General features: G+C 38.0%; 1 protein-coding gene across 1 annotated transcript in view; it reads left to right on the forward strand.

Moving 5' to 3' along the window:
- htr2cl1 (5-hydroxytryptamine (serotonin) receptor 2C, G protein-coupled-like 1) overlaps positions 1–27,700 on the forward strand; it is a 149,709-nt gene that overhangs the window by 49,370 nt on the left and 72,639 nt on the right. The window contains exon 2 of the mRNA XM_065248661.1: positions 23,250–23,359. The gene's annotated coding sequence lies outside the window, so the exon portion shown is untranslated. The remainder of the gene's footprint in view (positions 1–23,249; positions 23,360–27,700) is intronic.

Genomic DNA, 27,700 nt, shown 5'->3' on the forward strand with positions numbered 1-27,700 from the left:
GACAGGAAGAGTGGAAGCGTGACAGTTTGTGGTTGTAAGATATTAAATCTTATGCTTAAAAGTGAGCTTTCAGCCTTGGAACCTGATTTAGCACGAGCATATTGACTTAGTTTTTCCCAAATAAATAAATAAACCTCCTTACCTTAACCCTCTGGGGTCCGACCATTTTGGGACACTGGCAGCGGTTCTGACATGCTCTTACATGTGTTTTTTTTTCTTTAGTTGCTTTTAATATATTAATGGCAAGTGTCTCAAAACACTGCATTCAGCACAAACTGGGCTACAATATTATATGAGCTACATGTATGTACATGTTTGTATTTTTGAGAGAATAATGTTTATGTGTGGTCTTTAAAAAAGCAAAATTTTAAAGTCAATGATATAAGTCCACAAAACCCATACTAAACATGTTTTCATAAGACTTTTCTAAACAGAATCTAGTAGACTAGAGTTTTTTCTTTATGTGAAAAATCATTCTGCCTACTCATTCACATAAAACAATATATTGATTTAGAAATTGTAAGACACTTTTTATTTAGCGGGGCTGTATGCAAGAAGGATTGATTGACAGCTGAGCAAACAAAAGTCTCTCATAATGAGCTGCATAATGATCTCCGGCGCTCATAAAAATGGTGTTGCGTGTAAAGCACAATGTATGAAATTGCGTTGCATGTAAACAATATATGGAATCATATTACAGCACACACTTAAAATATCCTGCAGTGCAGCCTTACTGAAAGTTGCCATGAAGGATACAAAAGTGAATAACTGTGTTTAACACTGTACGACATTTAACAGTTATTCATGTAACAGTTAACCCATTACATGAGTTCACACATCCTCGCTTGCAAACAATGCAAAAGTTTTTCAATCCGAAGCGTGCAGTCTGCTGAGGTCGCTTATGTAGGTTGAACTACACAAGTCATAAGCATATTACATGATAGCATAAATAAACTATTTACTTCTGGAATATTATCCTCCTCCAGTGCATCTTCCATTGTTCTTCTTCTTAGGTAACGTTAAAGATAAACGCTTCTCTTCCTCAATGTCCAGACATAAATGAAGATCTTCCTTACGTGTGTGTATAAAGTTTATAATCCAAACATGCGGTAAAGTCTTTAAATCTGAGAAAACTTTACGCTTTGTTTGTTATGGTTTGAACTGCTCCTCTGTTCATTACCATGTCAACAGCCCAACAACCGGTACCGCCTGTGGGCGTGACCGCATTAAAGATAATGAAGTCAGCCAGGAAAAACTGTACTCTCTTTACTTCAATGCAGATTATATAAACAGGCAATATTTGTTTTCGATTATAATTAGCTTATTTAAAAGTAGACATTTCAAGCATTCTTTGGATATGTGTATCATGTTTGTGTGAGGAGTATTCGCGGAGTTTCAATTAATTTTTGTAACGTGTTTTGAGAGACAGCTGGCGGAGACAGAAATGTCTGAATGCGCACCCTGTTTATCTTCTTTATTTGACAAAAACACAAAGATTTGTTGTTATTGTGAATGTACACAAATTAAAGAAGACCCTTCACAGTTTCAAATGATGTCAAACACGTAAGTGTATGATTAATAATGACGGAGTATTTTAAGTTGATACTGCTATGATAAGGAGAAAACATGTCAAAACGCAGTGCCGCGTTTTTGGACCCCAGGGGGTTTAAACTCCCTCTTAAGCGCTTCAGTTATTCTGCTAACTAACTTGTGTCGAAAATATGAGTGGCACCTGGCAATCCAAATATATAAATATATGCCTAAATGATTACCATACCTACTGTATATATCATTATATTTACATTATAGGCTCTTCAAAGAAAACTATACATTTCAATGACAATATTTTTGCAATCCAGACATTCAGTTAATAAATAGTACTGAAGAGCTATGTGCTTTTAAATACTATCATTACAGTACTGGGAAATGTTGGTAAAGACTGATGACTGCATTTCTTTTCAAAACCACATCTGCACACATTAAGATGGTGGGCAAACAGTTCTTCAACAAATAATTGAAATACTGGACTGTGCCAAAGCAACTGGTCTATAGTAACTCCATTACAAAACATCCATTTAATTGATTTTTAGACTTGGCCATGTTTTGAGGAAGTGCAGGATATAAAGAAGGACCTTGCACCAAAACTGACAAAATATGTATGGTGATTTGTCTAAACAGAACCTGACTGAGCATGTAAGCAAGTGGTTCTCCTACTGTTCATATTCATAGACAGCTGGTACAGATGTCTCCGATGCATCGATTTATCCAGTAGGTTGACATGTTTTGACATTATTATGTCCATTGCAGAGGCAGAGCATGTGCAGCAAATCTCTTGCTCATCCCTGATCTTCTGTTGCTCTGCAGATTAAGACACTTTTTGCTCTCAGATGTGAAATGTTGATAACTACATGTAGTTTTCTTATCTGAGGGCTGTATTTAAGCTTTTTCGACACTTGTTAGCCACTCACACATGGTGTGATTCTGGTATCTTTAGATGTGAAAAGTTTCTATTGTGTTAAAGCATTATATGATTTAATCCTTTATATATTAACACACACATTATATAATCCACACAAGACATATTTATTTTGTACGATTTATGATAACTTAACTACAAGTTGAAACAAAATCAATATTTCTATTTACTTTCTTAATGCACTTTAATGATTTTATTGTGCATCAGTTATCAGTAAACAAAAACAAAGCAGCCTATTTGACAACACCAATTGCAAAGACTTTTGGTTAATGTTAACCAGGGCCGGCTCTAGCCTTTTGGGTGCCCTAGGCGAGATTGAGGTTTGAGCTCCCCCTAAAAAAATGCTCTTATAGTCACTCCAACAAGCAAATATATATTTAAAGATACAACTCTAGTAAATTACACATAAAAAATGATACAAATAATGTTCAAGGATAAATAACAAATTATGACTAAATAAAAACATTTCTTATGGATACTGTACGTACCACTATAAAATTAAGTCTATCCCTATCTCAAATAATAAAAGCAGTTTTTTTCAAGCATTTCGATTCACCTTCAAAATTACTAGTTACACCCGATCTGATAGAGAAGAACACGTTAAAACACTTAATTTCATACTACTTGGAGGGCTTTTACAAACATCTCCTTGAAAGTCGTATTGTTCTGCTTATGTACGTAGAACCTGTGTTAAAGTAAAGCAATCATCTCAGTCCTGCAATGGATATATTAACATCGCATAACTTGTAATTTGAGAAAAAAATCTCAGACACACAGATGGGGTTTTTTTTACAGTTAACTGGGTCTCTTGGATTGAAAACATAGAGCGAACTTGAGGCAACGTGTGATCTGCCTCTGAAAGCTTGCACAACGCACACGCTTAATTCTGCTCCTTCATCTACGCGCGCTAAAGGTGATGCATAGTCACCTCTTGCACCGCATGCAGCCTCTCCAACGTCTCGCGAGACTTTCGAACAAGCCATATAAACTTTTTTTTAAATATATTCATTTATTATTACCATTTGACAGTAGCGTAGTAACGCCTCCTAATGTAGCAAAGTAAAATTATTTTAGAAGTTAAGTAAAATCACTTAACAAATAAGGCTAACCGTTACTGTACAACCGTTACAGTTATCTTGATGATTATGTCACATTACATGGATATAAAATTGTTGGGAATGCCATTCAGCACTTTGCCATTCAGTGCTTTTAGAGGTTGAGTTATGAGGAATTTTAATATTTGGATTAACTATTCTTTTGACACTGTTGAAAATGTTAGGAAATGAAAAAGTTGTAACCAGGGGCATATTATGGTGCAGTCAAGGGTGAATTTGACCTTCAGCCTCAATTTTCCAGCCCAAAAGCCTCTCAAAAGTGATTGGTGGTGGTGTTTCAAAGAATTTTCGCAATGTTTTTTAATCGAAAAAAGTCTCACCAAGTATTGTATTTATCTTGATTCACATTATATGGAAATAAATTTTTTTAGGAAAGACATTCAAGGTCTCTTTAACCCTTAAATCCATTTATTCTGCTAAATGAAACACTCCAGTCAAACTGTATAAGCAGGGCATGTACATATGAATAACTGATTAATAACATCTGCTGCCATCTATGTGCACCAGTGATCAAAGGTTGTAGCGTGAGATTAATTATTTACATATTCAATATGTCATCCATTGGGGGTTGAGGGACGGGGACAATTTCGAGGCCAAAAGAAAATGAACGCTTGTAAATAACCATGTCAATTCCCAGACCTCTACTTGACTGTATCTCCTCTTTGAGATAACTCAACTTGCCTGCTGTTTTAAAGACAGGTTAAGTAACATTAATGTCAATCAGAGACCAACCGCCTGAGATGATGAGATTGAGAAAGTGTATGAAATGTCGTTGCTGGTTTACAGTAGTGTTATTACTAAAGAGTAAAGAAAATACATGGTATAGGGAGCTGAATAAAATGCAAAATACATAAAGTATACTGTGTGAAGGCTTTTGCTGGGGTCATTCAATAATACCGGTCGCCAATTATGAGTGTTTCTCTGTAAGAGTATGCAGAGGTGCAAAGTTTTATGTCTGTGAGTGCCGAGAGCTAATTTGGGAAATGCTATTATGTGTATGAAAGTGCAATAACTTTGTAACTAAACCTAATAACCATCAATTGACTCTATTACATGCAAAACAATGGCGTGCGGTTGACTGCAGATTTGAAAAGGCAAAGATTGGGTTTTTTAATCAAAATTGTGATTAATGTAATTTTAAACGATTATGTTTGAATTACATTCAGCAAGAAAGAATGAATATGTTTGCATGTTAACATTGACTGTCACGTAGGTCTTTGCTTTATAAGTTTAAATCGGCTATACGTTGCATACCTGATCACAGTAATCGCAGAAGAATGGAGGCTTTAAAGTCTTACGTGACTTTTCTTCATTATCACTGACTTCCCCCACTAATTTAAACTCACAGCACGCTTTAGAGCTCTATTAAAACTCAATGGGCTCAGGGGAGAGAGATGCTGCCTCCCCCTGTCGCTGTTGTGGTGTTCGTTTAGAACAATGAGTTGTTTTATAGTCAGATCTATAAATCTGATATCATATTTTGTAATATTTGATTTATTTACAAACATAATATTTTTATATGTGGCACTGCTATCCTTGCTTCCCTGATGCAAAACTGACATGACAAAATCTATGCAAAATCTATAAAAAAAATCACAGACACAAATGCGTAATGAAGTAGTTAAAATGTTGTGTTGTTCAGATGGAAGAACGCAATGTTACAGGATTTCTGTCAGACTGTAGTCGATAATGACTATGTTTATGAAAATCATTTCAATATTGAATCCTATTGCCGTAATACAGCAGTTATCGGCATCATTGTCAACGGAGAGCGAGAAACATAGGTAGACAGACAGAGAGAAAGACTGTAATTTTCTCTGTAGTCTTGGTTTGACAGGATCAATTCTTGTTTGTAATAAGAGGTTCTGGGTATGAGTCTGTCTGAAGACACACTCAGAAGGCATACATTTAGATGACTCATAGTTTTGCTTCCTGTTTGATACGGGTGAATCAAAATGTTTGCATGTGTGTGTGTGTGTGTGTGTGTGTGTGTGTCTGAGTAGGTGAGGTTTGGCGTATCTGTTTGAAATCTTTGCTTTAGGGCTTTTGAAAATTCTTTCACTTTATGGTGAAGACAGTATTTGCATCTCATGGTACATTTAACTGTATTCAATATTAATGTAGTGTAAATTAAATTAATAAATAGATGCCGCATTATCTGGAGAATAAAAGCCCTCCCTACATCGACCCCTAACTCTGTTCTTAACTTTTTCTCCGCCATTGATAAGTTAACTTGTCAATTAAAAGGTACCTATTTCATTGCAAAAAAAATGACGTTATATTGTGTATTTGGTATAGTGCAATGTGTTTGCTTGGTTTATGGTTCAAAAAACACATAATTTTCCACATACCGTAAATTTTTGTAGCTCCAGATTTCACTCTCTTCCTGAAATGCACAGATTTGAAAAGCTACGTGTCCCTGTTTGGCCAGCTAATCTGTACGTTGTGATTGGCCTGAATACCTCTGACGTCAGCCGGAAATGTGAAACCCCTTACCGTGTTTGAAAGATTCGGTCACAATGTAATGCTGACAGGAGTTGATTTACAGGCTGTGAGTCCGAAGCGAGAGGAATTATGATAATGTCGGTCTTTAATACATCACCAATCCCAGGAAGTAAACTGTTGCCTACAATCCGTGTGTTTGTTGTAGTTCAAGAAAAAAGATTAATTATGTATCTTTTGCATAACATGTTCTAATATACACTTACACACGAAAGGAAATGTAAAAACATGAATCGGACCTTTAAGAGAAAATGCTTCCTTGCCAATGATGATTTTTTTCCGGCAATCTGATTTCCACTATTATCTACTAGGTGGCGCTCCTAACCAAAGTATACAACTCAGAAGTATTCCCTTAGGGCAAACAGTTCAAACTCTGTTTATGTTTTAACGATCGCTCTGAATCTGATCTCTATCAAAAGTCCTCCACAAAAATGCAATTATCTCAGCTTTTTGCTCAAAATTTGGTATTTTTTAAGAAACCTACCTATATTTGAGAGGTGATAAAAAAGAACAAATGAAGGTAGGATGAAACGTTTTTTATCTTTGATTGAAAGCAGAGTGTCTGTTCTTTCATGTGATGTATTGTACACTGTAAAAAATTGCTGTAATTATGCAGCTGGTTGCCAGTAACATACTGTAGAAGATAAAGGCTGCAAATGTTTCATGTTCATTTAACTTTGAACAAATTGTTGCCAGTAAATAACATAAATGTAAAATCTACTAGTTCCCAGTAATTCCCAGTAATGCTGTAATTTCTACAGATTTTTTTTACAGTGCATGTTTATATATTTAAAGAAGAACATTTTCTGGAAGGTATAAAACCTTTTCATAAAAATGCTGCCACTGACTGGCAACGCTGGCGGGGAAAGAGTTAATAAACACTCTTTTTTCATTTTTATTGAAATCTCTTTTTGATGTGATATGTAAAAGGAAAAGTGATAAAAGCAAGGTCGGCAAAAAGGTGTAGTACCACACCTTTAGTTTAACAACCAGACAGTGGTGGGCGAAACTGTAGTGTTTGCCAAGAAGGGAGGCTATTTGCACTTAGTGTAAATATACACTCACCTAAAGGATTAATATGAACACCTGTTCAATTTCACATTAATGCAATTATCTAATCAACAAATCACATGGCAGTTGCTTCAATGCATTTAGCGGTGTGGTCCTGGTCAAGACAATCTCCTGAACTCCAAAGTGAATGTCAATGAATGGGAAAGAAAGGTGATTTAAGCAATTTTGAGAGGGCATGGTTGTTGGTGCAAGACTGGCCAGTCTGAGTATTTCACAATCTGCTCAGTTACTGGGATTTTCACGCACAACCATTTCTAGGGTTTACAAAGATTGGTGTGAAAAGGGAAAAACATCCAGTGTGCAGCAGTCCTGTGGGCGAAAATGCCTTGTTGATGCTAGAGGTCAGGGGAGAATGGGCTGACTGATCCAAGTTTATAGAAGAGCAACTTTGACTGAAATAACCACTTGTTACAACCGAGGTATGCAGCAAAGCATTTGTGAAGCCACAACACGCACAACCTTGAGGTGGATGGGCTACAACAGCAGAAGACCCCACCGGGTACCACTCATCTTCACTACAAATAGAAAAAAGAGGTTACAATTTGCACCAGCTCACCAAAATTGGACAGTTGAAGACTGGAAAAATGTTGCCTGGTCTGATGAGTCTTGATTTCGAGACATTCAGATGGTAGAGTCAGAATTTGGCATAAACAGAATGAGAACATGGATCCATCATGCCTTGTTACCACTGTGCAGGCTGCTGGTGGTGGTGTAATGGTGTGGGGGATGTTTTCTTGGCACACTTTAGGCCCCTTGGTGCCAATTGGACATCCTTTAAATGCCACAGCCTACCAGAGCATTGTTTCTGATCATGTCCTTCCCTTTATGACCACCATGTACCCATCCTCTGATGGCTACTTCCAGCAGGATAATGCACCATGTCACAAAGCCTGAATCATTTCATATCGGTTTTTTGAACATGACAATGAGTTCCCTGTACTAAAATGGACGTCTCTGTAATTTTTTTTTTTTTTTTTGCATACTGACAGTTTAGTAAGAGAGAGTAATATGTACATAATAGAAGAAAGCATGTCAATCCTGGTCATGGATCAAACTGCACGTTAACGTAAAACTGCCAGTGTGCTATTTCTGCACAGAGTTCATTCTTTGTCTAGTATTTGTTCAGGGAACTATTGTGAATGGTGACAGATTCAGTCCATCATACCTGTTCAGTGGCTGCATCAGGATCTTTACATCAGAGAGTCAGCAGGCCGCAGACAGACTTTATTACCTGAGCACAAAGAGATGCTCCTCTCTCACTCTTTCTCTCTCTCTCCATCATTTCTTTCATGCTGATTCTCCAAGGTCTGACCCTACTCATGTCAACTCACTCTATTTTCTCCATGTCTTCTTCTGTTGTTTTCAAGGACACTCTACAGTATGTAAGCGAAAATTATATAAACACTCAATAAAAATTGAGATATGAGGGTCTAACTGTTACATTAAAGTAGTCACAAGGGTTATGTATCAGAAACTGATGAATCAGTAAACTGATGAATCAAATTACAAAATGTGTGTTTTCTCTAGCATTGGTATGTTGGTTTCAGAGCCCTTCTGTTTATATATATATATATATATATAACCTAAGTCATACTGTATAACCCCTTTCAGTGTTTTAAATGCTAGAAATGTATGTGGTCATTATTTAACATTATCATAAACATCATTGAAAATTTAAAGTATTATTGTTTATTATCAAATAAATATTTTATGTTTTCAGTTAACTTTGTTATGACTATTTTTTTAAATCACCCTATAAACGTTCACAGAGTATTCAATAAAGCTTTTGTTTCAGGGAACCAGGGAACCTTTTTTATATCCACAGCCTGAATATATATATATATGCCTATATACTAGAGGAATTGACTTTCACGCGTAAATCTACCCTGAAAAATGGTCTCTGGAGTTAAAAGTGTGACTAGCTCCAGTCTGTGATAGATATTGTGTTCATCTGGAGCTGTAATTTTAACCACATGGATTTGTGGAATGTCACCAACCTCAAATCTGTCTGTCGATATGCGATCAAAGATTTGACCTCTCATACAGACACTGCACCGGATTGCTGTGGTCTCATATTGTTGAACGGGTTTCATTGATGCAGACTCATTTAAAGCAATTACATGGCTGATTTTGAATGGAGATTAATTCTGTGTGTATTTGTGTGGGTGCGTGTGTGAAATAAAGATTTTAAATGGAGACGTGGGAATAATGAAGAAAAGATTGTAATTGTTGCATCTGCCTGTCTTAACAGACCTCAATTACAAAGTGTGACACACCTCTCTCCTCAGAGACATTAGCCTCTTTCACACAGTCATTTCGGTAAATTACCATACATTTATAAGCAAGTACAAAATGTGCTATTCAAAAACGTCTTTTTACCAGTAAGATATCATTGGCACATTAGTAACAAATAACTGGTAAACACTTACAAACAGTAGGACACCTTTTGCGTCCATCGTGCATGCTAGAACTGACGCCTATTTTGCACACAACACACGTATCGGAGGTGTTTCCAGGCAAAATAGAATAGGAAAATATATTATATGTCATTTTGTATACAAATACATATAAATCAATGGCATTATGATGTTTGAAAGTCTATAGGTTGACATCAATTCAGATATAAATGTAATTAAAAAATTATAATAATTATCGATTTTCAAATATAGCACATGTCGAACATAGTCTATTTTGCCATCAATACTGTTGAAGGAGTCCTTTCTCAGTAGGATTTATATTTATGCATGGTCTGTCGCAGCCTCCCTATATGTTACACTAGCAGGAGCGCACCAGCGCCGCATCAGGCTGATGTGTAAAGACACAGATAACACAATGCAGCCACCACGCAACAGAAATGCCACGCTCACGCAACCAGTGTGTCACCTGCCTGATAATCTGATCGGATTGATGTGCATGTTTATATGGCACAAGCTTCAAATCCCTCCTAAAATGACTGTGCATAAAAGAAGATAAAGTGGTCCTTGGGCTGAAAAAGTTGAGAAACACATAGCATATATATTTGGCCAAATCCATGTTGATTAGAGCATTAAAAACTTGAAAAGTGTTAAATTTTAGTAAATTAAGAACAGATAAAAGTGTGAGATTAATTTGCGATTAATCGCAAGTTAACTCATAAAAAAATCATGTGATTAAACTAGATTAAATATTTTAACCTATTGACAGCCCTAGTATAAACCAAGCCTCTCAATCCAATTATATTTTTAATCAGTTCCAATATTCCAATTGAGGTGTTAACATGGATAATTTTTTTTTTTTTCAGATTGAACGTTTAAACCGGTTAAATTGTCCATGTAAATGCAGCTACTGTCAGAAAGCGAAAGTCGGGTGAGGCACGCAATGAGGCAGTGTTGTGTTGTAAACAATGGTGGGTTATGACTTTATATACCTGGAAAGCTCCACCACGTTCAGTGTATTGATCTCACTTCTGAAACTCTTTACACGTGTGATTCCCATTAAAGGTTGCGTTCTTTCTGTGTTTAGGAAGCTGTAATTGTGTTTACAGTGTGCAATGTAAAATGTGTTCATGTTTCACATGTAAAAAAGCGGTATTTTTTACACAATTTACTTATCTGTACAGCGCTGTTTTCACTGTCCTCAAAACGGGTTGATGTCTTCCTTGTTCAGTAAAGTCCCTCCTTTAGAAATACGTAACGAGTTTTCATTGTGTAGTTTCTTTAGTAAGTTGTGATTTGACAGCAGCTTAGCTTAGCCAAATCTGGCTAGTGACGTATTCATGTGGGTGGAGTTTAGTCAAAAACTCTTATATTGACGCCATTAAATCAGGAAGTAGAGGGCTATAGTCAAAACCGGCCATTCCCTGTTGGCTTTGAAAGGGGAATTCTGTTAAAGAAAATATATCGCCTGACAGTAAACTTTGAACTTTAGCATTTTGCAGGTATTATTTATGCTATAACAGTAACATTACACATTTACTAAAGTTTGAAAAATGGGATCAGGGAGAACGTGACATTTAAACACGTAGGAAATGTAGATTTGGTGGCATCAGTGAGATTACTGTTCTTCTGTTTTAATTAAAATATTCAATTCCCCATTCGCCCATCCTTTACAGGAGTTTTTCCATATCTCATCACGTCTGGTAAGATAGTGTTGTCTTTATACTAATTTCTTTGTTAGAACAAGTAGGTTTGTAATAGTTGGAGTTCGCAAAACAATCACAATCTTTCATCCTTTTACAGTCCACCTGTATGCTTTTTGGCCAAACTTACAGGTCACAGATGGTCAAAACAGATGGGACAACACAAGCTTACCACAGCACAGTGCAGTGCGCATACAGTAGTGCTAAAATAAAGACAGGAATAAAGAAAGTGGCAGCCGTAACAAAGACAGTAGTAAAATATAGTAAAAGCTGATTGCATAAAATGTATTTTTGAAGGACAGTCTCAAATTGATACTGCATTGCTTCACATCTTTCTTTAAGAGCAGTTAAAATGTCTAATACTGTATGTGTGCTTGAGATTTCCTTAATATCACCAAGACTGTCTGTGAAATAATAGAGGATGGGTTAGAAACATGGTCCAAAACTGAAGATTTGAAAGATGTTTACTAAGTGACTGTTTTGAGTTACTTTCTGTTTAACTGCATAAAAATTGTTCTTGCAAAACACGTTATTTTTAAAAAGTCGACTCCTCCCATTAGCTCCTGGTGTTTTCAAATCCTTGAAACATACCTTATTAATTTTCAAGTCTTCTGAAATCATTCAACAACCTTTGTGTGTGAGAAACAGATCAATACTATTTGTAATTGAAATTGGCTTCTGTAGCTATCAAACAAACTTCACACATCTGCACGTTCAAACATTCGATGTCAAGCTGCCTCTTCTTTTTAAAAGCCCATGCTTGTTTTTTTCTCTTTGTCTTTCCCTTTTTACTTCCCTCTCTATCTTCATTCCCCACACTGCAGCGCAGGGGTTTTCTGTGTGTGCACCCTCACAGAGATAGAGAGAGAGTTAGAGGAAGCTGTCATGGATTCTGGGCATATCAAGGGCTCAAGGGTGCTGTATGTCTGAGGATGGCTGGTGCCCGGTATTCACTTTTCCTGGCATATGCACACAAACCGCCAGACTGAATAATTCATCACAGAGACTGGAGTGAAGGGTTCTCTCTTGTACTTAACAGCATTGTGTAACCTGAGCTCTGTAAGTGAGAGACCACCCTATGGGCCCTTTGTCATTTCATGACCTGAGAAGCTGAAGTTTGACTGTTCAGTTTTTGAGAGCAGGCAGATGTTTGCCTACATTACCCGCTTGGCTTCGCTTATTCTGGCCAAACTCTAAGGTGGCATAACATGCCAACCCTTTTTTTTTTACTGTGGCCTTCACGTTTATTTGTTCTGGATAATGGATGTAATTCTACTTTACGTAACAGCTCTTGTCCATGAGTTTTGGTTACTTTGCACATTTAAAATAAGCACTGTCCTTGAGTTTCCCTTGTCTTAATTCATCTTGTCTCTCAGTCATTATGTTACAGTAATTTACGAATTTCTATGGTGCTTGTGTTAGCTTGGCACTCCAAATTGTTGGAATCAACTTTGAGTGTTAGCAGGTGTCTCTCGCATCCTCTTGTGAGGAACACGTTTTGTGTGTTGTGCATAAATAGTTGTACATTGAAACTCTAGCTTGCATAGATCTTTTAAAATCAGTCACTTGTTTTATTAAGATTGGGGTGCTACAGTATACCTATAGAAGAAAGGCAGTATGGAGTGAGGCAGCTAGTATTATACAATACTAGTAACCAGAGCTAGTATTACTGGAAAGTGAAAGAAGACTGGATTTCAGTGCTCATACACACTAAACACAGCACTGAACTGAATACTCTGAAATTACTGCAATTTTCATCCATGTGGGAATCAAAGGAAAGATCTAAATTCTTGGAAAATTGCTCTTCATCACACAGTGTCTTCTTTAGCACTTAGACTGATCTTATTGAAGCAGATGTTGATCACTAAGGAGCGACAGACTTTGGCAATTAGACAACCATAAGATTGGTGTTAAGATGCAATTATGCTTCAGTATAAATTTGCTTTATAGGATGAGTGAAATTCACTTCAATCAAATAGCCCAATGATAAATATCTTGCTTTATATGTTAACCGGTTTACCAAGAAAGCTTTTGCAAATGCAGTGCTAGCTAAACTGGGCCATCCCCCCCCCCCTTTGCGAGCACAAGATGGCCCCTAGTTTTATGAAATTATATAAAACACATCAATTCATTATAACTTCTGTGTAATTAAACCACATTAAAATAATGCCACTAACCGACAGAACAACATTGTATCATTGAATATGTTTTGTTTAATTCAAATTCTAAGTTTGATATTGTTTTATGTCATGATTTTGCAGGGGATGCACCATACGGGGGGTGCCAAAATGTTTGAGAACCACTGTGCGCTAATGGCTGGTAAATTGAGAACAGTTGCCAACCATATAGTAAATATTTATTAAACCTGCATGACACTGTAATTACTTACAGCAGCAGCATCTCTTTGCAAAACTGCACCTGGGAATAAAAAAAAATACTTTTTTGACTTTCTTTGAATTTTTTGCTGGTTCAATGGCAGCATGCCAATATGTGGATTTGGGAGTTATAACAATATATAGATAGAAAATGATTTTTGAAGTAAGGAAAAAGATGTCTGGAGATGTGTTATAGTCACTGATATATATTTTTTAAACAAATAGACGGTTTCCATCGATTTATGATACATGAACAAACACTATATGGGGGCAGTTTTTTTCACTATTCAGGTTAGTAATGGACCCTCGGCTTTAAACTAAATTTTAAGTTTTCTATTAGAAAACCCCTAATGCTATCTTTGACATTGTTGTTTTTCCACTTGGACTAACACAAAAAGAATATTGATGAAGTGAGGAAATTGGTGGTATACACTAGAGTGGTATAACTGACCCGAGATTCTCACTCAGAGCCGGAATCAATGCGGACTCAAGAGACATGCGGATCTGCTCTGACTCGAGAATCTCTCAACTCGTAACCGGTTGATCCGTAACCGGCTGATCCGTAACCGGCTGATCCGTAACCAGCTGATCCGCCGGCTGGCTGATCTGTGCGAACTGTCACTCCGGCTCTGGGGCTAAATATGCAGGACAGTTTTTTTCAACCTGATCTCACAAAATACGTGAAATAGTCACGCATTATTTTGCTCAGTTTTGCGTGACATTGTCACGTATTTCCACCATATTACGTGCCCCTGACACGACTTCTTTTCCGTGACAGTTTCACGTATTGGTTACTCAACTGTTTTTCCTATTTTCTTACAATTGTCGCTTCGGTTTGGGGTTAGAACAACCTTCTGTTACATAAAATGACATCCTTACCCAAACCCAACTCTAACCCCAACGTCAGGCGACGATGGTTTAAAAAGCATACGATTTTTTTTTCATAAACCAATACATTAAGTGACATCCTAACGCAAACAGCAAATCTAACCCCAAACCGAAGCGAAAATTGTTTAAAAATAGGAAAAACAGTTGAGTAACCAATACGTGAAACTGTCACGGAAAAGCAAGTCGTGTCAGGGGCACGTAATATGGTGGAAATACGTGACAATGTCACGCAAAACTGAGCAAAATAATGCGTGACTATTTCACGGATTTTTGTGAGATCATGTTGGTTTTTTTCTACATTTTCTCTATATTATTATGCTATTGTTATTAGGCTTATTTTTTAAATAGTCTACCATACACACCAAACCTAAAACCTATAAGCATGTTATTTCAGAAGTGAAAGGCTTTTGTTATGGATTTGCTTTTGAGGAGACTTCAGTCAATCTTTAGATCCACTAACCGGCTCCGGCTGATCCACGCGAATCAGCCGGTTAATGTATCTGTAGAGCGAGTCTCATGTCCATGGTCTGCGAGTCTGGAATGTTTCCGGCTCTGAGAATCTCGAGTCGCGTGGATCAGCCGGTTACAAGTGGGTACTGAGTTTCCTTGGCAATTTAGCAATACTGACTCAAGTGACTCAAGTGACTCACACAACCCGGATCACTTTAGTGAGTGACTCACAATAACCCGGATCCTTAAAAGGAATCGAGTTTGCCAGGCCTAATTGCAACTTTACTTTCTGCTTCCCCTCATTTACTTCAATTTGAGATGCAGAAATATGAACTCATGGACACTGTATTGATCTTCACGCAGGAACCATTTAATGTAGTGAGCCTCACATGGGGGAACCATTTAATGTAGTGCTCTTCACACGGGGCATCAATTAAGTTGTATGTGTTTGCGTGTGTGTGTGTCAGATGTCTTTCTATTTTACCTCGGATATTTTACCTACACCATTCAGTATAAGAATGATCTAAATGGATCATTCAACAAATAAGAAAATATATAATTTGGAGGGAGTTTGTTGTCTAAATTATCTGAAGAATTTTGTGATATTCTGGCTTGTAGACTTGTAGAGCCTTCAAATGTATTGCCAACACAAGGAAGGCACAGCTGTAATAAAATGAAATTTATTAAAGATAAACAAGAATAACTAAAAATATTACTACTGTAAATGACACTAAAAACTAAAGTGCATAGAACAGAAAATAGAGTTGAACTTATGGCAGAATGTTTTTTGTTTCTAATAAGGTGACAACATTATTTCTCAATAAATGTATACTTAAAGAATTATCTGTTAAACATTCATATTCAGTTGTGCAATATTGAGAAGCATCTATGGTAAACAGTTACTGACAAAATACGGCAATGTCTCTGGAAAGAGGTTTGGTTAGCGATATTTATATTCGGTGTGGTCGTATTAGTAGTTCGGTGGTGGAAATGTCTTTTGCCATGCTGCAGTGGAGAAGGAGTAAGGTTCAGTTTAACAGCCTTGAACACAAAGTGCTGTGGGATGCTGATCTCCTGGAGCACAAAGAGGACCCTAGTAATTTGGAACAAGCAGATGCAGCCCCAGAACTGGTGCAGAAGGTCCTTAACAATCTGGAACAGGCAGATGAAGGTTCCTTAAAGTAAAGGTTTGCTCTCTGGAGCTTTACCTCGTTGCAGACATTGGTGGTTGCCTTTCTGGATGAGAAGCTCGGAACGTGGTGTGATCTGCTAGTATCTGGAAACACAGGCCAGAAACTCAGAACATGTGATCTGCTTTTAACTTATACCACATGGGCTGGAGATTCAGAACGATGTCGATCTGTTCAGTCTCTCTTATGATACTCAGTACGATGAGCTTTAAAATCTCTCAGGGATATTCAGAAACGATGAGGTTTGTCCTGTTACAATTTCCCGGGGTGAGATTCAGAAACTTGGTTGGTTCTTGGTGATCTGTTTGTGTGATCAGATCGATGGTTGAACTGTTATGCTTCCTAGCCGGAAACTCAGAACTTGCTGTTACTGTTATTGTCTCTGTCAGGGGGAGACTCAGAACGATGGCTGCTCTGTTTCAGTCTCTGTGGGGGGACTCGGAACAAAGAATGTCTGTGGAAAAGGTAAGGAGGGGTTTGCATCTTGCTACTTTCCTACTGCTGAACTGGCTTTTGATGTCAAAGGTAGCCCACAGAGTGTGGCCCACCTTTCTTCATTGTAAAGAATTCATTTGCATAGCATAAAGCAGAGGTCCCCAACCACCGGGTCGCGACCCAGGTCGTGGACAAGTTGCCACCGGGTCGCAAGAACGTCCCGAAAAAATGTGTATAATAGCCACTTGGGGCCAGATTTACTAAACAGGGCAAATTAGCGCATGAGCGCAATTCCAAAAATGCGCTGATGGGAGTGGTGATATCTGCGGGTTATTTACTAAAAAAGCGCTAATTAAATAACACAGGCGCAACAGCTGATTTCCATAATGACCAACCAATCTACTAAGAGCAGCGCAAATTAGCGCATGGTTGCAAATAAGCAGAGATGATGCTCCTGCAGGTGCATGTGATATACAGGCCGATAAATAAAGGCAGAGAGACGCGTGAACTTATCTGGTAAAATGATCCTGGAAATCCTCTCCCTTCTACCATGCAGTCTCTGATTTCTGCGATGTCTCCTCCTAGCAACAACAATTGCAGCCATTTCGAGCGCAAAATGATTTAAGACATGCTTTTTTTCGGCGTTAAATAGTCACGCAAATGCCATACATAACACATGCGCAAACATTAGTAAATCGCGTTGCGTGAATCATTTAAATAGTCTCCTCCCAAAATGTTTGCGTCTGAAAGGGAAACTCCTAGAAATGCATATGCAATCAGGTCAGTCGCAAAAAGAACTAGACCACACCTTTTCAGCGCTAATGATCCACTGCGCGTCTTTAGTAAATTCCGACATCGCTATTTACCGCCAAAATGATGGTTTACGCTGGCGCAAGCGCTTAGTAAATCTGGCCCTTAATAGCTTAATCGGGTATTTTGTACTGTAAGAGCCGACTTCAAATAATATCAATCATTTCCACTTTTGAACAGAGCCGCGCTCTCTCTCTTTTTCTCCGCCTCTCTCTCTCTACCAGCGCATCAGCGATCACATTGCTGTCATTAGAGTTTGAGCATACAGTACTTCTAAAACACAATCGATCAAAGAATTGCGGAGGTATGACTTTATGAATCATTTGCAAATGAACGTCGCAATGATGTACATATGCGGAGACGTTCAAATGTGTGACAGCGCAAATGACTGAAAAGTAATTATTTTATTCTTCTTTAAAACAACTTCAGAATTATCCATCAATCGTAGCACCATGATCAAAATAAACTATTAGGCTAATAATATTTTAACGGCTACACTTTAACGTAGGTTTGAAAGGAACCTAAACTTGTCAATCATCATTAATCATGGTAAACGTGAGTCTCCGTGCCTCTGCGCCCGCAGCCGCAATTCTTCTGGCATCTCTCCTCCTTCACTGCATTTTTCTTCTCTTCTGTTACTTGGAATTGGGTCTCGAGCCCGACCAAGATTCGAGCTGCCTTCGAGAACAGCAAGCCAAGTTTGTTTAGGTTCCATTAATTATTAAGACTAAATGGGCAGGCAAACTAGTAAAAACAATGAAAGTAAAAACAATCCGCCAAAATATGGTTTTACACATCTATAGAAAATATACTATAGGCTAAATAAAGCAATTATTAATTTTCCTAATGCATGGTTTACTTTACTTCCGTTTAAAACGTAAATTTCGAAAAGGAGGATTTTCAGCACGTTTGAACAGCAACTCAACGACCAACACCCCCCCCCCAATCTCACGTCCCGGTCCGCGAAATTTTTTTAAAGCTGAAACCGGTCCGTGGTGAAAAACAGGTTGGGGACCCCTGGCATAAAGTATGGAGGTTGAACTTTGTCTTTATAATTTCTTTTATGCATTTTTCACTTATCAAACCACTTCCAACATACCTTTGCCATTGTACTGAATGTATAAAGTATAAACATGATAGCAAAATGTTACTTTATCATGCATGCATTCATTTCTATGTTATTCATATGAACATCACACCTTTTGAGGACATATTTAATTCCTACTAGTGTTAGGTGATATTTTCCTATCGTCAGCCTGTAAGATCGCTGATACACAATAGTATCTGATGACAGGCAATAGTTTTTTTATTTATGAAAAGCAACTGGATTGGTGGACAAAAAACCTGCTTTACTTTAAGGGAAGCAACACTATCATAAAGGCAACTATCAACAACTGTCATCATAAAGACTATCGCTTTTGGCTAGGGATGCACTGAATCCAGATTTTTTGGGTTCGGCCAAATACCGAATCCACTGTTTAAGATTCAGCCGAAACCGAATACCGAATCCTACTCGCATCTTTATTCCATTAACACAGTAAAACACATTAATGATGTAAAGAACGTCCACATCAGTGTATTTTACATTTTATTTGATTTTAACTGTAAAAAAAGGATAGGCAACATTATGCCAGGATGACAAGTGGGAAAAATTATTTTGACAATTACCATAAGCCTATGCATAATGAAAGCGATGCGGTGTGATGCGCTAGTTTTTTCCAGGTGCGTCCACGAAATGTGAACCGCCCCTAAGGCTCACCGAAAAAAATGCTTATCTCCACGTCAGCACCCGATGTGGGTAATCAACGGCCGCGTGACGTCGACCAGCGTAGCGCAAGCCTAGCCCGTCAAAAAGCCCAGTATTCGACCGAATCCGAATCCTGGATTCGGTGCATCCCTTCTATTGGCGACACTTCTGACTATCAATAGTATAATCTATCAACACAACCTTATTTCCTGCTTCTGCATGAGTCAGAAGTAGGTGTAGTGTGAACGCCCTTTAGTCCCACAAAATTTATAGAGCAATTGTGAAATGCTACTGCGACTAAAATCTTTATTTTGGTTTCTGATAGTGAAGATGCATGTATTGCGTGCTTGTGTGATCTGTACAGCGCCCTTGCCCTATCTCAAACAAGGTGTCAGAAAGAAATGTTTCAATTATTTACCTTCCAAGGTGTCCTAGCCAAAAACGACATCAATTATAGATTACACAAACCTGTTGATACTTTCAAAGTTAAGTGCTGGTGTATATTCTGAACTGTTTTATTCTCTGCGTACCGTACCGGCTGAAAGGAGGTGATAGCACAGATCGATATCAGCTGCTATCTTACACAACTAAGCCCCCTGGCTGCTGATTTTCTTTACTGTGCACTCTGTGATTGCCAAAGACTTGCTGCCTATTCAATTTGATACTTTTTTATTTGTATTTGCGGTTTGTGTGATACATTGTGATATTTGAAAATATGACTGGATCTGTTGGTGTATGTGGTGTGGTATTGACCGGCTGGATGGGTTTAGTTAATATGTGTGTGTTGGCTTTTGTATGTTCTGAAGGAAAATAGCATTGAGTTACAGTTGAGTCTCAGACACCTGGTAATTTCTGCAGCGTGCTGTGACTACAGAGATACTGTGGGTGTGGAGAACGTTAAAACACACACACTTATGAATACACAACAATAGAAATTCATAAAGGAGACTATATCTAAAAAAAAATACTGTAAAGACAAAATCATACCGACAGTCAAACCTGTATATGAAAAAGTCTGAGACACGAGGACGTTCCCAAGCTCAAGGGCACACACACTCATATTATCTGAGGCTGAATATAAATTTCTGGAGGCAATGGTTAAGAAGTGATTTTGAGAGACTGAGGATGAGGAGAAAGAAAGAATCATCATTTGACTTATCTTAGTCATTTGCGGATTTAGCAAATTGGAGCCCAAGGCGAAGGTATGTATGGGAGGGTAATAATCATATTGAAAATAAGGAATTGTATGTGTGTTTTCCCAAATCAGTTTTGAGTTTTTGAGTTGTTGGGGGCCCCCTAGTATGACTGCTGGTAGGGGGCCCCAAGCAGCCGCCTACCTATGTCTCTATGTTAAGACTGCCTCTGATCTCAGTAAGGGACTGGAAAGTAGTTTACACGACATCTTGGGGTTTTGGGGTTCTGATAAGACAGACTTTTGAAGATGGGTTGCAAAGTGGAAGGTTTAAAAACGACGCCATGACGTCTCAGTGTAAACTACGTATAAACACGAATCTGTCTTGTGCATGTGTTAATTCAGTCTATAGGCATGTGTTAGTATAACCAAAACAACAATGGTTGCATACAGGAATGTGTTTGTGCTCAAGATACTGAGTTTCTTCTATAAAAGCTACACTTTATAGCCCCCTTGGAATAATACATCCTTGTCCGTCTAAACAAAACTGCTTGATGCTTTCACCATCCTGATTTGTACAGTATTTATCTCTCTGTAGACAAATGCTTTTGTGTGTAGGCTTGTAGTGTTTCTTTACAAGGTAACATCACCATCTACTTGCCTGGCATACATAATACAGCAGATTTATTGTAGTTATCTTCACGGATCCGTGTAAACACAAAACTTTTTAACAGCATTGTTATGTGTACTTGAAATGTTTCATGAACAAAGAAAAACTTTTCAGTTTTTCACTACATCGTTGTAGTGTAAAAGTAGCCTTAGAAAAGGACTATTTTAGTGAGAAGAGAGATAGGCAATGAGGAGTGGAGAGAATATTGATGGTGATGATAGAGGCGATGATGATTGTTATTGGATTTTTACTAGAAGTTAAAATGAGAGTGGTGCTACAATCAATGATTGTGATTATAATGTGGTGCGAGGCAAGGTTACATCTTAATGCAGTTTATTGAGAATAATCCACAAAAACAGAAAGTCTTGATGTGGGGCGTTCTCTCCTTGATGTGGGGCGTATGCTGGTGACCACCAGCTAAACCAGCAACAAACCAGCATGGATCAGCATGGCAATCATGCTGGTTTTTTCAGCAGAGAGCTGACAATATGGCCACCTTTCCAGAGCCAGCTGACAACCTGGCTGCCACACCTATGTTCTTAACCTTAATCTGTGCCACTCCTGAATCCAAGATGCCAGATTCGAGGCAGAGGAGTATTGTTTTCAGTCTGGAGAACCTTTTGCTGACTTCCATGCATACAGCTGGTGTTCCGGTGGTCCCAAGTCCGGTGGTCCCAAGTCTGGTGGTCCCTGAGGTCTATCCCTTGTCTTCAGTTCTCTCAGTTTTGGCCAAGGCCTTAGGGTGTGTTTGGGCCACATCCTTCATAGGTCACTGTAGTCTCATGGTTGATGGTTGAAAGGTGAGTAGGGGTGGGCCGGTTTGTAATTTTTTTTCCGCGGTCGGTAATCAACATATTCCCGCGGTTTTGCGGTTTATTGGCAAGACAACGAGTTAAAAAACATGATTTATTTATCTTTAATACAAAACACGTGCAAATTACTTAAGGAACATGTAAAGTTAATATTATATCCTTCCACATTTCTTCAATTTCAACATTTAACAACTTGAATTAATATTATCAGTTAAAAAAAATATTAACGCATTATACGTGTCCATACGTCCTACAGACATTACGCAACTTTTCTATCCTTAATTTGTGAATAGCCTGTAAATTACGCGAATTGTTGCTGCCCTGATGGTCTGGTAAAATAACCATTTGTATGAGAAATCACTTGTACTGCATATGTGTCCGTGCTTGAGTATAGCTGGGAAGCTGCACTGAGACGCGTGTGTGCGCAAGATGACGCGGTCCGTCTGTCTCTCACGCGCCCGGGCAGTCCGCGTCTGTCTCGCGCGCGGCTGGGCAGTCCACCTCTGTTGCGCGTGCTCGGACAGAATGCTTCTGTCCTCGACCCTTACCTAAACATCTGTCTTTTTCCACAAACAGAGAAAGACGCAAAAGCAAAACTTTTTGAAATGTGTCCTGCTTTAGAAATGGCCACGGTTGTAGGCTAGATGAAAAAAGAGACAATCTAACCTCTTTGGATATTAATCCTCGGACTGATCGCGTGCTCTTTATGTTGCGTGAAAATGTGATAATGTATGAAACCTGATTCTGTTGTTGATCTGTTGCGGTTGTTTGCACGTTCAAATTAGATAAAATGTTTGTATTACTTTTAACGAGTGACAGACAACGTCACCTGTATTTCTACTCAATGACAATTTAATATTAAAATCATATCAGTTAATGTTCAGTTAACAAGTTGCGGTTGTTAACAAGCTGCGTGTATAACATCCCCACATATACACACAAGTGAAAACCAATGTTTCAAGTGTTTGTTTTGTTTTTTGCGGTTATGACGGTGAGGAGCTCAGACCCGCGGCATGGGTCACGTGACCGCGGTATGGCGGTAATCCGGTTACCGCCCCAGGCCTGAAGGTGACTAGGGTAAATTTTCCATAAACCACTGGATCTGTGTATGACAAAGTCTCACCTGTGTTTGACTCAATTTCACTTTATTTCCAAGTAAACTGAAAGCCTTTTTATTCATGACAGTGACGTCCGCCCCGGTATTAATTTTAAATGGTGTTTGCAAGCCTTCTGCGTTCAGTTTCACAACCCAAGCCAATGTGTCGTCCGTCACCGTTTTACGTACAGTTCCCAGGTAATAGGAATCGTCTTCACATGATTGAGTAACAATGTAGTAGTGTCCCTTCTTTTACATTTCCATGCTTGATTTTTCCAAATTTTCTGCACTTGTCGCTGTTGTTCAACCGCTGTTGTTATTTGCCAGCACTGGTTTTTTCATCTCCCTTTCGTTTGTTTTCAGATCATTTGCATGTAACATCGTGGAGTCTGCTTGGTGTGCCTTCCTCCTGCTCACTCAACTGCTAAGCGACGTCCTCTGCCTGCATCACCATTAGCACTGCTTTGTCTAAGGTAAGGTCTGTTATTAACTGCAACTTCCTTGGCAACTCTTCGTCTCTGATGCTAACAACGAATTTGTCTCAGATGTTTTCTGTTTTCTTGTGCACCGAAGTCATTATTCTCTGTTAGTTCGTAAATTGCATGGATGAACGTCTCTGCTTTTCCCCCTTGTTTTTATATGTAATGTAATGTACCATAATAATGGTTAATAGACGTATAATGTGATTTCTTCCTTTTGGCAATGTTCTTGTGTTTGGACTTGCCATATCGATAGTATTGTAGATTTCCATTTCAAAGAGCAACGTTTCCCCTGAGGAAAAACAGTGCTGTACTCTCCACTGTTTGGTTTTGTAGAGCACTGCTTCAAATTTGATACAGACAGATCAGAAATCTTTTGGAGTCAAATTAATAGAAATCTTTAAAGAGAAAAGCCAAAATGATGGACAGTGGAACTCAAAAGCTGTGTGTGAATCTCTCTGGAGGCTCTTCTTCCCAGCATTCCTCTCCAAATTACACCTGTCATCCTAACACGTGCATGCATACTATGTCGGCCAACCTGACACAAGTTCAATGTAATAGTAATGGATGGGGGTGGATGGATGGAGAAAAGAGCCCTGTGGACACAAAGAGTGGAGGATGGAAAGCTGTATAAAGAGCGAAAGATAAACAGACGTGTTTAAGAACCAAAGAAGAAGGTTTTATGGACAAAACTCAGGGGGAAGTGTAATTGTGAAAACAATAACAACAACCAAATGAAAACAAATCCCTAGCTTTGAAAACAAACGCCCTAAAAACGCTCCTGTCTGTACAGTACTAACACTCCACAGAGGAAATGGATGTGTACAACATAGATTTGAAGACAAATCACCTTACCAACAGCACATAATCATTACATTAGTAGACATTAGTAGACCAGGTAGAACACAGCGCATGTGTGTGTACCAGGGTCAGACATTAACAGGGGCTTGGGGTACAAATGCCACCAAATATGCCCGCCAAATTCAAAATAAAGGGGCAAAAAATGCGACTGCACAATTAAACAAAAGCTATTTAAACTGTGACGATTAAAATTAAATGTAAAAATTAACATTGGTTTACAAGTGTTGATTGTCGTATTACTGTATGTTTAGATCTGCTCACATTTCATCAAAGATTTTATGGGTTTTATTTTTACAGTGCTACAACCAATCGCGTATGTGTCTGTTGTGTGCTTGAATGCAATGGCCAATCAGAGGTGTCTAAGTGAGTCCATTAAATCCACTAAAAATGCTGCTGGAATTTGGCGGGGGAAAAAAATGTAGTACACAATAGACAGAAAAAGTTTTAAAGTGCACCAGACTTTATGCTGATTTTGTTTATTTGTATTTCAAACGTACACCAGGTCCGGATTGGCCAAAGGGAGGACTGGGAGAATTTGCGCTGGGCTGATCAAATTTTTTGGCCACGAGGGCCAGTGTTGTCATGACCCTGGGTTGAAGTTTGCTGTCCCTAGGCTGCAGCACTCACAATATTAACCAGCCCTACTCATGATTTGTTGGTGGGATATGTCCCCGCCGCTTACTCCCAAGTTGATTGTGTCCAGACCACTTATTGGAAGAATTCTTGCATTAGGGTCCATCTAAACGTATGGAAAACACACAACGCGCCTTTCTTCTGCTTTTCAAAGCGTTAGTCATCTGATTTGCTACTGGTCCCATTGGTGTGAACACGAGTTTTGCTTCAAATCTGTCTATATTTGAGTGTGCTTGCCGCACGTCTAGATTTATAATAAACTTGAGCACGACTTGATACGAACGGCTTCTAAAAGGAAACGATTATACAAATCACATTTTTTTTTATCTAAGTAATAGACGTAACAATGAATCGTCTACTCATCAGTCAAAAAAGTAAGTGTCATATGAATATGATGTTTTCCCAAGCAGAGGCGGTCTTAACATAGAGGCATAGACTGCTTGGGGCCCCCTACCAGCGGTCATATTAGGGGGCCCCCGACCAACCTAATAAATAAATAAAAATGGGGCTTTGGTCAGTCAACCGCCTTGTTCTGCTAGTAATAGTCTTAGCCCTAAATTGATAAAAATTATTTTGTGGTGAAGTAAATAACGTTACTACAGAAAAAACTAATTTAACCCTTATGTTATGTTGGTGATGGTTTCATCCACTATGAAGTGCTGTTGAGTCTTAATTTGCCAACAAATTTCTCTGTATATCAGCAAATGGAATGATTTTTGGTGACAAATCTTATTATCACACATATTTTGGGAAAATGCTTTGAAAATAACTTTTCAAAAACTCAACAATACACTGTGGGCAAATTCACAACCTTTTTGTTATGTTCGTGAAGAAAACATAGACTAAATTAAACTGTTGTAAGAATCAGATAAATATAGATTTTTTTTGCATAAATCTGTTAATCAACCTCAGTCCTGATTAAAACTACTAAATGTTTACAAAAAAATCCAGGATTTTTACTCTTTAATTGCTAATGATTTTTTCAAAAACTTTAACTGATTTGGGGAAACACACATACAATTACTTATTTTCACAATAAAAAGTGATTGTGGACCGGATTTTTTTCCTTTTATCACAGTCTTGGGCATGTGAAAGATTAGTAACAACATTGGCTTTGATGCATTGCTAGTTTTTTTGCAGCATCAGATAAAATTTTTTTGTCCCTCATTTACTGTTCGTGGCTGGTTTTGCCCCATTGGTTTGTGTTCTCTGCTTTCCATCTTCATTTTGGAGTAAAACAGTTTTTTTATAAAATTTTTAAAAAACTTTTATATATCGGATAGGGGGGCCCTATTCATACCTTCGCCTTGGGCCCCCAATTTGCTAAATCCGCCACTGTTCCCAAGTAACACAAAATTTTGAAAGTCCATTATATATATTTTTTGACACAAGGTAGGCCTACCTTACATTATTTGGCAATATACATGATCTAAGTACAAAAAATTTAAGATAAGGTTTTAAAATTTTTCCATCTGTTTCCCCTGAAAACCTAATAAATCTCGCTTGTGTTGTATATATCAGGTGTTTCCAAACTTTTTCAACCCAACAGGTAATTTCAAGACTTACCATTTTTTTAATTTCTACATTCGTGGACATAAATGTTTTATTGTTTGCACCATAATACTTAATTCTGTGTAACCTGTTGTACAGAAACGTGGACAATTACACTGCTTCATGTTCAATGAAAAATATTATTATATTTATTGGTTTTTCCTAACCCCAAAATAGCTGGTAGAAATCTGAAAAAGAGACAAACCAAAGCTCGGGTCTTAGGAGGTTATTAGAAATATAGGGGAAAACACAAACACATGTGTTCCCTCTCAGTGTTTTTTTTTTGTAATATGTTTAATTGAATTATATTAAAATACCTTATGGTAGGGCTGCACGATTATGGCAAAAATCATAATTGTTCAGGCTACTGTCTTTGCATTGAACTGGAAATAATATATTTGAAAAATACAATGAATTGCAAGGCTGCATAGAACAGCGCACTATCGCAGACTTTTGTAGGCTACTGAGGATTTAATGATATCATTTTAATATAGTAAGTCATAAACTACACTGGACCAGGCATAAAACTCCAGGGCTGAAAATGAGTCCCACTCCGACCCTGATGAACATCTACCCTTTTTGTTTTATATGCAACACTCATAATTCTCTTCAAGGATTAAAAAACCCAAATCATTCATGAAATAGAGTAAGACGTTAAAAGATGACAAAGAATAAAATGAACTGGTAAAGTTTATTAAAAAGATGGGATAGGTTAATAAATGAAATGTTAAGTGAGATGGAGGTTCATTTAGGACCAACTGAGCTATTTAATAAAGCTCTTGTTATTTAATGCAGATAAGCCATAGCAAACCAAAAGCTTAACCCATTGACCAAACACTTCTTATGCTTCATAATGGTGCACACAGAAATGTACCTGTCCATTCAGTCTTAATAGAAATTAAAAATAGGTCAATGTTATTTGGCTTGCTGTCCTTGAAGGAGGTGTTTAATTCTGAAAATGGACTTGTTGTCCGTGACGTCACCCATAGGTTTCTTAAGATTGTTTTTGAAGCTTAAAGTAGGCGGTGCCTACCGACCCATCTTGGAAGCGCGTCACCACGCATCACTCGCGGATATCTAAAAATGGGTAAAGAGGCAGGATGTGGATGAAGCTGAAATGACTGGGTGCTGAAACCACGCCCGCCTAGCTCGACATATTGAAGTCTTGTGAAATCAATCGATTGGTTTTTGCAAGAAATTGAATGTTATTTACAACAATATTAGCATTATTGCAGAGCCTCTGCCAAACATCATTAGTGTGATCTTCTTCTTAGATCAATCCTCCTAGAA

This window comes from Paramisgurnus dabryanus, chromosome 2 (genome assembly GCF_030506205.2).
Source record: "Paramisgurnus dabryanus chromosome 2, PD_genome_1.1, whole genome shotgun sequence".
Lineage (NCBI taxonomy): Eukaryota > Metazoa > Chordata > Actinopteri > Cypriniformes > Cobitidae > Paramisgurnus > Paramisgurnus dabryanus.